The sequence below is a fragment of the Meles meles genome, chromosome 10, assembly GCF_922984935.1.
Source record: "Meles meles chromosome 10, mMelMel3.1 paternal haplotype, whole genome shotgun sequence".
NCBI classification, from domain to species: Eukaryota; Metazoa; Chordata; class Mammalia; order Carnivora; family Mustelidae; genus Meles; species Meles meles.
Genome location: NC_060075.1, coordinates 90,146,944 through 90,160,067, shown reverse-complemented (window position 1 = coordinate 90,160,067; position 13,124 = coordinate 90,146,944). Strand labels below are relative to the sequence as shown.

Below are 13,124 nucleotides of genomic sequence, written 5' to 3'. Positions count from 1 at the left end.
GAAGATAATAAATTGGAGTCTTTCCTGGAGCTGATATGTGGATATTGAGAGAAGAATCTTTCTCCTATAGTGCTTAGCTGTGGTCGAGTGTCGTATGGCTGGTAGCCACTGCTCTTAGCCACATTAAGGAAGCCTGTTTACAATGAGAGGAAAGGAGGCTCACGTTGTGAAGGAAGTTGGAGTAATTAATGAAACTTCTGAATCATCTGGAGGCAGCTGCACCCTGGACTTTGCAGTAAAATCCACGTTATAATTTTACTCCAACAAATTCACCTTTCTCTGTTTGAGCTCATTTTAGGTGGATTCTGATTTTGCAACTGCCCAGAAAACACAGTTGTATGCATGAAAATACATGTGCATGGCCATTTAAAGGATTTTTCTCAAATTATTCCCTACTGAATCTACATTTTTTTTCTTTTTAGCTATAAGGCAATTCAAGACTAATAAAAGAAATAAAAGCTTAACAAGAGATATAAAAAAAATTACTCTGTGAACAAGAGAACACTGTAGTTAAGATTTTGTAAATTAGTGTAAACTTTTAAACTATGCATTATATAAGTGCAGTGTATGTTTATAACGAATATTAACAAAAATAATTGGGTTAAGGCACTGGGATGGCTCAGTTGGCGAAGTAACTGCCTTCCACTCAGGTCATGATCCTGGAGTCCTGGGACCAAGTCCCACATCAGGCTCCCTGCTCAGCAGGGAGTCTGCTTCTCCCTCTGACCCTTCCCTCCCTTCTCATGCTCTTTTTCTCTCTAATAAATTTAAAAGTCTTAACAAAATAATTGAGTTAGTGAGAACAAATAGTATCACATTTTGATGGGCCCCTGCTGGCAGGGTTTAAATCTAAAAAATATATAAATGGACTGGTTTGTGGAATGGAGCCTATCAGAACACCAGCAGAGCTTTTCTAAAAAGCAAACTCTGAAAGGCTGCACCAAGGGCCTACCATAGTAACCCTGATAAACAGAAAAACTTAACGTGGACACCTTAACCTTTTATATTTTGTTTTTTAAATGATAAAGATTCAAAACCCTTATTCTGTCATCTCTAAATATACACTCATACCACCACCAGATGATTTCATCAAAGCAACATAACAATTTTTCAGTTGATTACACCTATGGTAGCAAGGATCTGGGTAAATTTTGTAGATCTTTTATACCAAGGTCAGATCCTAAACAAAACTAGCAATTAGGATACCAGAGAGGCACAGAACAAACATTTAAGATTCATTACAATGTTTAATAATACTATCAGAGCAATAGTCTCTTTATCTTGAATAAGAGAGTAGACAAAAAGCTGACCCCAATAAATAATTTAAAACTGGCTCTAATTAGCTCCTGATGTGATTCTCTGGATACTAAAATCATTCATGTGTAAGGATGGCAGATGGCAAGCCCTTAGGCTCCTGAAAGCAACATCCCATTCCCTCATCCTTAGAGGGGCTGAAAGGACCACTAAATGGCACTCTGAGATACTAGTGCAGGGCAATCAGAAACCCAGAATAGCTACAATTCACCTTGCAGGGCCTAGGGATGAAACAGAAGGTTCAGCCATTCTTTGGAAAGGACCCAACTGGCCATCATACTGTCCAGTGGGAGCCTCTGGACCACATCTGTGAGGGAGGGCCCATTCCAGTTCCACAACTGCACTGTAATTTGTCCACACAGAGTTCTGTCCTACTTAATGCCAGAAGAGATATGTGTGAGGAAGAGGGCAGGCCAAGAAGAAATAAACATTTATCATTTTCTTTTCTTGTGATTCATTACAAGATAATTCTTTTCTATGCTTTTTTCCTTAAAGTTTCTTTTTTTTTTTCCTTAAAGTTTCTTAAATCAAAAGAAGGTAGTTCTTGATTTGGATGAGGGAGGGTATCAAAATGATGCCTACCCCTCCTATATTTTTCTTAATTTCTTCCAAAACAGTAAATGTACTTCTCCCTGATTTGATCTTCCAAGTGAACTTGACCATTTCCCAGGCAGCTCCAGAAGCCATGAAAAATCAGAACTTGGGGCACAGATTGAAAAATAATTCTTTGAATGACACTTCTAGCTTTCCAAACATCCTGTCCCCAAATACTTCCTAGAAACTCAGGGTGACTTGTAGCAAGTATTTTTTTATTCACTTCCTGCCTTAATCTAGTCTAGTAAAAGGACCTCCCACCCAGGCCCTTAATGATAGTAGCAGCAGTAACAGGCACCAAATCAGTCTGACAAACATTATCACATTCCATTTCCAAGTAATCCTATGAGGGAAAGCAAGTACTATGGTGTTTCTATAGATTTACAGACTAAGATTCATTAAAGTGAAGCTAGAAATCAAGAGCAAGCTCTTGAAATTCAAGTCTTTTTGTTATAACCCAATTCGAGGATGTGGATTCTTGGGTTCAAAGAGGTTCTATTACTCACCCAAGCTATCTCAACTAAATAGTTGCAGACCCTGAAGTTGACAAATTTTTTATATTAAAAATTATGTTTTATTTTTATTTATATATTTTTAAATTATGTATTTTATTATGTTCAATTAGCCAACATATGTAGTGTTGATGTAGTGTTCAACGATTCGTTAGTTGCTTATTAACACCCAGCGCTCATCACCACACATGCCCTCCTTAATGCCATCATCAGGTTACCCCATCCCTCACCCCTTTCCCTCTGTAACCCTCAGTTTGTTTCCCAGAGTCTCTCATGGTTTGTCTCCCTTTCTGATTGCTTTGCATTCAGTTTTCCCTCCCTTCCCTTGTGGTCCTCTGTGCTACGCCTGTGTTCCACCTATGAGCAAAACAATATAATTGTCTTTCTCTGCTTGACCTATCCATGCTGATGCAAATGATGGGTATTCACCCTTTCTGATGGCTGAGTAATATTCCACTGTATATATGAAGGGCCTCTCGGTTCCTTCCATAGTTTGGCTATTGTGCACATTGCTGCTAAGAACACTGGGGTGCAGGTGCCCCTTTGGATCACTACATCTGTATCTTTGGGATAAATATCCAGTAGTGCAATTGCTGGGTCATAGGGTAACTCTATTTTTAATGTCTTGAGGAACCTCCCTACTGTTTTCCAGAGTGGTTGTACCAGCTTGAAGTTGACAGATTAAATAACTATTGGAACCAGGGAAATCAGCCTCTCAAGTGTTTTTTGTTTGTTTGTTTGTTTTAAAGATTTTATTTATTTATTTGACAGAGAGAGATCACAGGTAGATAGAGAGGCAGGCAGAGAGAGAGAGGAGGAAGCAGGCTCCCCGCTGAGCAGAGAGCCCAGTGCGGGACTCGATGCCAGGACCTGAGATCATGACCTGAGCCGAAGGCAGCGGCTTAACCCACTGAGCCACCCAGGCGCCCCAGCCTTTCAAGTGTTAACAGGAGTCTAAAAATGAGTAGCTGGTGTTGCTTCCAAGGGCCTCCCATGGAAGATGAAATGGCTTTGTTCTGTCATGCTCTAAAGAGCTCACTCGTGGTAGAATGGGGAAATGGATTTTAACTTGATAAAAGTAGTCATCAATCATTTGCCTCAGAAGTAGAAAGGGTCACCTTAGAGATGGTCTAAAAGTGTAGGCCTTTCAAGGAGACTCAAGCCACATATGGGCTCAGAAAACATCTCTGGTCCCTTCTAGTCCCCAAATTTCTGAGCCCCTCGAAAAGAGGGGAAGGAAGAAAAAAAGCCTGTGAAAGCAGAAGTGATGATTCTGTGATGATGATGGCTACATTTTTACTCTGGACAGTGAACTAGAAAATAAAGAATAGATCTTTCTTTATTTTCCAAGATCCAGGTAGGAAGAATGGAGGAGAATGGAGGAAGAGTTAACACAACTGGAATTGGAGACACAAAGGAAATAAAATTGTTTCCTGAGAACTAGCTGAGGGACACTACATCTTAAACCTGGTAACACTAATAAACTCAACTCCAAGTATCCCATAAAAATAAGAGAAACGTATCATCTAATTGAAAATAATTCAAAGACTATATTTATTCCATTTGCCTCTTCCATGCAGGTATATTTAACCAAGTGTTTCAGTTGGTGTTAAGCCTGGTTGAATTGTGTCCTCCAAAAAAGATACGTTGAAGCCCTAACTCCCAGTACCTCAAAATGTGGTACTTTTTTTGAAATATGGTCTTCACAGAGGTAACCAATTTAAATTGAAATCATCAGGGTGGACCATAATCCAAAATGACTAGTGTCTTCATAAAAAGGGGAGGGGATTAACTTAGACACAAAGACAGGCACACAGGAAAAATGCTATGTAATGATGAAGGCAGAGACCTGGGTAATAGATCTACAAGCCAAGAAAGGCCAAAGATTGCTAGTAAATGACCAGAAGCTAGGAGAAAGTCAGGGAACAGATTTTCTTTCAAAGCCCTCAGGAGGTACCAAACCTGCCATCAGCTTGATCTGGGAATTCTAGACTCTGCACCCATAGGACAGCAAATTTCTACTGTTTAAGCTGACCAGTTGGTGGTATTTTTTTACAGTAGCCCTAGCAAACTAATACAACTAGCTATTCTGAATCTTATCTTTCCCATATACACTTTCTAATAAAGGTCTGGAATGCTCTATGATGAAGCTCAAAATTAAATCAGAATGTGAAACAATCACAGAATACAACTCTCATTTTACAAGCAAGCAAACTGCAAGTCATGGGATGTCTGGGTGGCTCAGTCCAGTAAGCATCCGAGTTTGGCTCTGGTCATGATCCCAGGGTCCTGGTATCAAGTCTCAAATCAGGCTCCCTGCTCAGCGGGAAGCCTGCTTCTCCCTTTCCCACTCCCCCTGCTTGTGTTTCCTCTCTCACTGTGTCTCTGTGTCAAATAAATAAAATCTTTTAAAAAAGAAAAAAGGAAAGGAAAGGAAAAGAACAAAAGGAAGGAAGGAAAGAAGAAAGAAAAGAAGAGAAAAAAGAAGAAAGCAAAGAAAACGGCAAGTCAGGAAGCGTGAGCAGCTTGCCCGAATTCTCACAGTGCCAGAACCGTAACTAAAACCCAGGCATCATAACTTCCAGGCCACTGCTCTTTCCACCAAGACCTGATGGTACCAAAACTGCAAAGACAACTCTTGAATAACTATGCTGATTGGATACACGCGAAGTGTGATACCTTAGGCTGGAGTTAGTTATGCCTCAGCGGCATGGCAATGCAAGCGTTGGGGAGTGTCATTTTATTCCCTAGGGAATCTAATCAAGAACTGCATCAGGAAGGCCACAGCTGGGAGGACTAGATGCTCCTGCTGTCTGCAGACACAGTGCTGGTCCTTCCCCACCTCCCTCCTCTGTAACACTGCCCAGATGGTCAGACAATGGAACTGAGAGAGCTGGAAAGGATTACACATCAGCTCAAATGCCAAAAAAAAAAAAAAAAAAAAAAAAAGGAAAAACAAAAAACCAGTGTCTACAACATGTATTTGCTAGGATCTTATGGAATTCAGCTGAGAATAAACCTTCTGATTTCCCAGGTGAATGTTAAAGAATGGAGACATTTTCTTTATCTCCTCTACATCAATACGAAAAGACAGTACTGTGCAGATGGGGCAGATGGGAGAACAGAGGACTGGAGTTTTTAAGTGGCTTGTCCTCCCGAGTCAGAGGCATTTAGGTTAGCTTCCTTTCTAAAAGTCCACGGAAAGTACAAGAGGAGGGGTGCCTGGGTGGCTCAGTTGGTTCAGCATCCAACTCCTGGTTTCGTCTCAGGTCATGATCTTCTGGTCATGGGATCGCACCCCAGATCAGGCTCCATGCTCAGCACAGAGACTGAGATTCTCTCTCCCCCTCTGCTCCTTCCCCTTCTCATGTCTTCTCTAAAATAAATAAATACATCTTCAAAAAAAAAAAAGTACAAGAGGAAAATAACTTCACAAAGGGGGGCTGGCTCAAGCAGACCCCTGATTTATGTCCCACCCAGTAAACATGCTGAGTGCCCAATAATTACACACTTAAAAGGGCTGCAGTTAAGTAAAATCTTGGTGAATAAGGCATGGTTTGGGGTTTGACTCCCAATTCAGAGTGAAGGACAAAAGGAGACTCTTTCATCTATTGTCTCCCTGAGACTGAGTTTCTTTAGATTTGGTCTCCCAACAGGAGAATGAGGCAGAGCCAGTCTTGTGGAGTTGGATAGTCAAGGAAGGATCTCGGATCACCTGGACAAAAGGACACCAGTCCTTGGTTCAGATGCTCCGACACAGGACCATGGAAGGCAAGTGGGCACAATCTGGGCACTGAGGGTATGAAACAGAGCTCACCTGTCTGTTTTCTCCAGAGCTGCTGACCTATCATCCTTATGCCTTCTCACACCCTGCTCTTACTCCAACAATAATCAGATAGAATTTTGCTGAAATGATCAGATTCTCACCTTGCCTTTTTAATTTTTATTTTTTAAAGATTTGTGGATTTCCTTTAGAGTGGGGGAGGGGCAGAGGGAGAAAGACTCTCAAGCCGACTCCAAGCTGATCACGGAGCCCAATGTGGGGCTCGATCTCACAACGCTGAGATCATGACCTGAGTGGAAACCAAGAGTCAGAGGCTTAACGAACTGTGCCACCCAGGTGCCCCACACCTTGTCTTTTTTTAAACCACGATTTTCAGCTTGGTACAGACATGGCAGTGATGGTGCATGTGTGGTCTATTTCGTTTCAAGGTACAGAATCTGTTTTCTCTGCTTGTAGCCTGACCTACCTGTCCGGTCACTTTGTACATTTCTGGGCTTCAAAAAGGACTACATGAATCCAAAAGTAAATAACAGTCCTTGCCATGTCTTTTAGGTAGATGCTTTATATATCATGTGTATACACACACACTATGGGCTGAATGTTTGCATATCTGAAAATTCATATGTTGAAGCCCAACCCGCTGTGTAATATGATGGTATTCGGAGATGGGGCTTTTGGGAGGTTATTAGGGTTAGATGAGGTCATGACAGTGGGGCTCTCATGATGGAATTAATTCCCTTTTTAAAAGATTTTATTTATTTGATAGAGAGAGATCACAAGTAGGCAGAGAGGCAGGCAGAGAGAGAGGCGGAAGCAGGCTCCCTGATGAGCGGAGAGCCCGATGTGGGGCTCGATCCCTGGACCCTGAGATCATGACCTGAGCTGAAGGCAGAGGCTTAACCCACTGAGCCACCCAGGCGCCCCAATTCCCTTTTAAGTAGAGGAGACAAGGAGATCTCTCTCTACCATGTGAAGGCACAGTGAAGAAGGAGGCTCTCTATAAGCCAAGAAGGCAGCTTGTACCAGAACCCAACCATGCTGCCACCCTATCTCAGACCTTCGGCCTCCAAAACTGTGAGGAAAAAAAAAATATTTGTTTAAGTCACCAAAGCTATGGTATTTGTTATAACATCCCAAACATATGTGTATATATTTGGTTTTTTGGTTTTTTGTTTTTTTTGTTTTTTGTAGAGGGTGGGGTCTGCCCAACCTTCCATTCTCCAACCTGGACACACTTTACCAGGAGTTGCCCGTCTCCTCCTCATCCACACAGTTACTGAGAGAGGACCCACATTTGGAAAAAGTACCCCTGTCCCTCTAGACTACAACAAAGCCTTAGCCTATTGGGCCAGACGATGTCCTTTCCTGAGGAATGTGGTATTTAAACTGAGATGTGGGGCCCCCATCAGGCTGTGCTGGTAAAGGGAGGAGAAACAGCACAGGAGCTGTTGGCAATGGTCATTTTCCGCCAAGCGAATTGAAAAAAAAAAAAAAAATTGCTCTTTAGCCAGAGAGATGGATAAAGTGGACCAGTAGAGAAGCAGGAAAAAAAGACAGTGAGGGAACCCTTAAATTCCCATGGGGTTTTAATTCCTGGCTCTGTAACATCACAAAGGGCCAGCTATGCCCTCACCCTGTGTTCCTTGAGAATCCTTGGGCCTGAGCTAGCTCATATAGACTTCTGTTGCTTACCGCAAAAAGTCCTGATTTACCAGAAACCACCCATGAAGCCGCTGGTCGGGATCTGGCCGAGAGGAGAACACCATGGGACTCCCCTGAAAGCATCTCCCAGAAAGCCCTGCAAATTTACCTACCCGTACTTTCAAGTCACATTTTATTGCTTTGTTCATGAAGCTAAAATTTTAGTTTCTAAGATGATCTGATCACCACTATTGTACTCTGAGCTGGTACACGGACCACAAGCAAAGTCTTGCATTCATTCCAGCTGCTGTATTTTAAGGAAAGTAATAGGTCACAACCCCTTGTCTGAAATTTTTGAGGACCAATGATTTTAGAATTCAAAATTTTTCATTTTTAAAAAATATGACCCCTACAAGACAAATTACATAACACCCTTAGCAGGGTCTGAGGCTTCCATTAATCAAACACATTAATATTCCTAGAGCAAAATGCACAAATATTTTTTTAATTTTATTTTACTATGCTATGTTAGTCACCACACAGTACAGTATACACAAATATTTTTTAAAGTGAGTTAAATAATATAATAGTTTCATATCAAGTTTTTCTGCCAAATAGGTTCACATTAGCTCAGGCAAGATTTTGTTCTCGAGCAATTTAGTAAAAACCTTCGTTTCAGGGGAGGGGTTCAAGATGGTCGAGTAGGAGGAACCTCTTACATCTGCAATCTATACATACATATAGAGCAATACTTCCTAAAGAAGAACCAAGGTCTGACTGAACAGCTTCTGCACAACGAAGGGTAGAGATCATACAGAGAACATCAGGAAAAACAGACACAGTAATGACAGGAACCCCACTTGATGCTACCAACTGCAGAAGGGGGGGATAGCTCTGAGGGGCCATGTGCAGATCTGCCTGCCCTGGGCACAGTAAAAATAAAAACAAAACAACAACAACAACAAAAACCAGATGAGATGTTGAAAGGGCAACTAGCCTACATGTGAAGGAAACCCATCTAATCCTAGAGCATGGGCCATACGGTGAGGTAAGTGCTGGAAGTCTCTGGGACCGGAGGTGCTGGCAAGTGCCACTGTTTATATCCCCTCCACTTTGACAGCACAGACCAGAGTAGGATCTGGATGGTCTAGCTGGCCTGCCACCCCAACGAGCCCAGACCCTAGCCCACACAAGCTCCAACAATCCCCCAAAAGGGGCCCCCATGTCCACACGTTCTCTAGATCCAGCCATTCCATCAGAGTGCCCCCTCATATGAAAATCCCTGGCCTATGCCCACTCCAGACATTCCTATTAGGGCAGCCCTAATGAAAAGCACCCCAGGAACCCCTTGGCCCGTGCTGACTTCAGTTCCAGCCTTCCCACCAGGGCAGCCCCAGTGTACAGCACCCTGGGAACACCTGGCCTGTGCCCATTCCAACTCAAGCCATCCCAAGAGGGTGGCCCCCATGCACAGTGTCCAAGGACCCCTGGCCTTCACCTGCACCAGCACCAGCCAGCCAGCGCTAACAGGCATGCAGTGTGTACAAATGACTTCCCTACACAAGGTCACTCCTTGAAGACTGGGAGAGGTGGAGGTTTTGCATAAATCAGTAAAACAAAGAAACAGAGAAAAGTCAAATGAAGTAACGAGATCAAGGATTATGCTCAAAATGAAAGAACAAGATAAAACCAGAAAAAGAACAGAATAGAGATAAGCAATCAACCTGATAAAGAGTTCAAATGGTCATAAAGATGCTCAGCCGACTTGAGAGAAGAGTGAGAGAACTCAGAACTTCAACAGAAAGATAGAATATATACAGATATATTCTACACATACATACACACACACACACACACACACACACACAACAGAGTTAATACAATAACTGAAATGCAAAAGATGCTTTCTAGCTCTCAGAGGAAGATGGTGGAAGAGGAGTGGACCCACATTTCATCTAGTCCTTGAATTCAGCTAGGTATCTATCAAATCATTCTCAACACCTGTGGTCAACCTGAGATTGAAGAAAAGAATTGCTGCAAGTCTACAGATAGAAAAGCGACCCCTTTTTGCAAGGTAGGAGGTGCACAGATGTGAATCTGAGGGGAAACTTCGGGAGGAGGGAGCCTCCATAAACCACCTTCTGGAAAGGGATAAGCAGCGGAACGCAAAATCAGAACTTTTAGACGTCTACTTCAGTGAGAGACGTCTCCGCCTGAAAGGTGCTCAGGTGATGAAGCGGGGCAGAATCCTAGGTGGGACAGTGTGGTCTCAGGATCCCCAGGGTCACAGGAAGACCAGGGGTGCCTGAGTGCAGCAGAGTTCACAAGCTTTGGAGCAGGGAAGCCCGCTACACTCAGTGAGCTCTGGAGGGACCCCTCAGCTAGGTGTTGCCATAAACTCTCAACTAGGCAACCTAGTTGCCTAAAGAACCTGAAATCAGCTGCTGCTCATAAGCAGGAGACCACTTTAATGATGTGACCCAGCCTGTATGTGAGGTTAGGGACGGGGATACCAAAGAACCATCTTTAGTTCAGGGATCCCACAATCTGACATGTCTATCTGTGCTTCCAGATGCAAAATGTTTGCAAAATGGAAAATAGGAGATACAATCAAACACTTTATTTCCTGTGCAAATGGACTTAAGAGTGCCAGACTCTTTATTCCACACCCTAACTCTGCAGTCCCAAGATGCACTGCAGATTTCTTCAGCATCTGACCACAGAACTAAGGATACTGCTTCCTTGCAGCCAAAGATGGTTCTTGTTGATCTCAACTGCTCTATTTTCTGTTTTTTTCTTGATCTGTGGATTCCTCCAATTCATCTTCTTCATCTGTAGGAACTGCAGACCAGATCTTTAGCTTCTTATCACAGGAGCCACTGCAAAATTTAGTTCTGGCGCTATCAATAGCTAGAGAATCCACACTTCTGGCATGGCCTCTACAGCATGTAGGGCTTTCACTGTGGTTCTCTCCACATTCTGCTCCTGTAAGAGAATCGTCCCATCCACAGAGATACTCATTAGTAGGCAAGACAAGCTATCTTTTTTTCACTCGGGCGACAGCTTTTACAATGTCTGTATGTCCCACGATTGTCATTACTGACTTTCCTTCCAAGGACCAGATCCAAGAAGTCTTATCATTAAGAACCCGTCAAGATCCATTCCTTTGTCCCTTGGACTGAGAAGTTCCAGTCATCATGGAACAAGCATTGCTCTGGCTGAGGGGCAGTGTACTTCTCCACATACTCCACATCCACAGCCTCTTCTGATGGGATGTTTTCCAGTTCCAAGTTGTTGAGCAAGGGTATTTGCAGAAATTGGCCCTTGATAAGGAAATCAAACTCAACGTTTGTGGAACTCATTTTTGGCCTCCAGCAATTTATTGATGATGTTGCTAAGGTCAGCAATTTCAGAGCATGCCAGAATTGAAAAGCGCACATCATCTACCACATATATCTTGCCAGTGAAGAAGCATCTGTGGAGCTGAGCCATGGCGAGGAGTACACATGCAAGACTTGTGACTTTTGGAGGGCTCCCATTTCTAGCTTTAGGATTTAAATCCAGGTGAGAGTTCTTTTGTTCTTTTTCTTTTTTTTTTTTTTAACTTTTCTACAAATTTCTTCTTTTAACTCTTTAAGTCTTTTTTTAATTTTCATTTTTTTAAGTTTTTATTTAATTGTGTGTGTGTGTGTGAGAGAGAGAGAGAGAGAGAAAGCAAGACCACATAGAGGAGCAGAAGGCAGAGGGAGCAGCAGGCAGAGGGAGAAGCTGTCTCCTTGATGAGCAAAGGAGCCCAACACAGGGCTCAATCCCAGGACCCTGGGATCATGACCTAGGTGAAGGCAGATGCTTAACCAACTATCCAACTCAGGTGTCTCTTTTCATTTTTACATTTATATTTTATAGATATAGTCTTCAATTTTGGCTTCCTTTCACACTATTCAATTTTATTTCTCTCTCTCTGTGTGTGTGTGTGTGTGTGTGTGTGTGTGTGTGTGTGTGTGTGGTTTTGTGTTTTGCATTCCTTATAATTTTGGGATTTAGCGTCTTCTAACAAACAGACCAAGATACACCGAGGGCTAAGTGGATCGCCCTGTTTTGTCGACCTGTGAGATTATACACTCTCTTTTTTCCTTTCTTTTTCCTTCTTTTTCTTCTTTTCTGGTTTCTGACCTCTTTAGATTTGTCTAGTATGTATTTCATTTAGGTCATACTTGATATTCTTGATTTTTCTTCTCTCGTTCATCCATTTTTCTCTGGGAAAAATAACTTGAAGGAGGAATCTACAACAAAAGAATGAACCAGAGATGCCTAGGTGTCTCAGCCTGTTAAGTGTCTGCCTTCAGAGTAGATCATAATCTCAAGGTCCTGGGATCGAGCCCTGCATTGGGCTCTCTGCTCAGTGGGGAGTCTGTTTTTCTCTCTCCCTCTGCTCCTCCCTCTGTTTGGGCTCTCTCTCTCTCTCTAAAATACATAAATAATAAAATCTAAAAAAGAAAGAAAAAAAGAACCAGAGGTGATACTCTCTACCACAGATCTAATTGATATGGACATAAGTAAAAATTCAAAGCTAGATTTCAGTATAACAATTATAAATGTATTAGCTAGGCTTGGGGGGAAAAAAGCATAAAAGACACTACCAAATCTCTTACAGCAGAAATAAAATCTAATCAGGCCAAAATTAAAAATGCTTTAACTGAGATGCACTCTAAAATGGATACTCTAACATCTAGAGTAAATGAAGCAGAAGAGAAAGTCAATGACATAAAAGACAAGAGGAGGGAAAGGAAGGAAGCTGAAGAAAAGAGAGAAAAACAATTAATGGACCATGAGTAGAGGCTTCAAGAAATCAGCAATATCATAAACCAAAACAATATTAGAATTATTGGGGTCCCAGAGGAAGAAGAAAGAAAGAGAGGGACAGAAGGTATATTTGAGCAAATCATACTGAGAACTTCCCAAATCTGGGAAAGGAAACAGGCATTCAAGTCCAAGAGGTAGATAGAATCCTCCCCTCCCCAAAGTTGATAAAAATAGATCAGTACCCTGACATATAATAGTGAAGCTTGAAAATTTCAGAGATAAAGAGAAAATCCTGGAAGCCACTCAAGGTAAGAGCTCCTTAACCTACAATGGTAGAAAAATTAGATCGGCATCAGACTTATCCAGAGAGACCTAGCAGGCCAAAAAGGGCTGGCAAGATGTATCAGGTTACTAAATGAGAAAACCACACAGCCAAGAATACTTTGTCCAGCAAGGCTGTCATTAAGAATGGAAGG

The 13,124-nt window shown here is 42.2% G+C and overlaps 1 pseudogene; it reads right to left on the bottom strand.

Moving 5' to 3' along the window:
* Window positions 1-10,259: 10,259 nt before the first annotated feature.
* Window positions 10,260-11,358, bottom strand: LOC123951543 (annotated as a pseudogene).
* Between the last annotated feature and the right edge of the window lie 1,766 nt (window positions 11,359-13,124).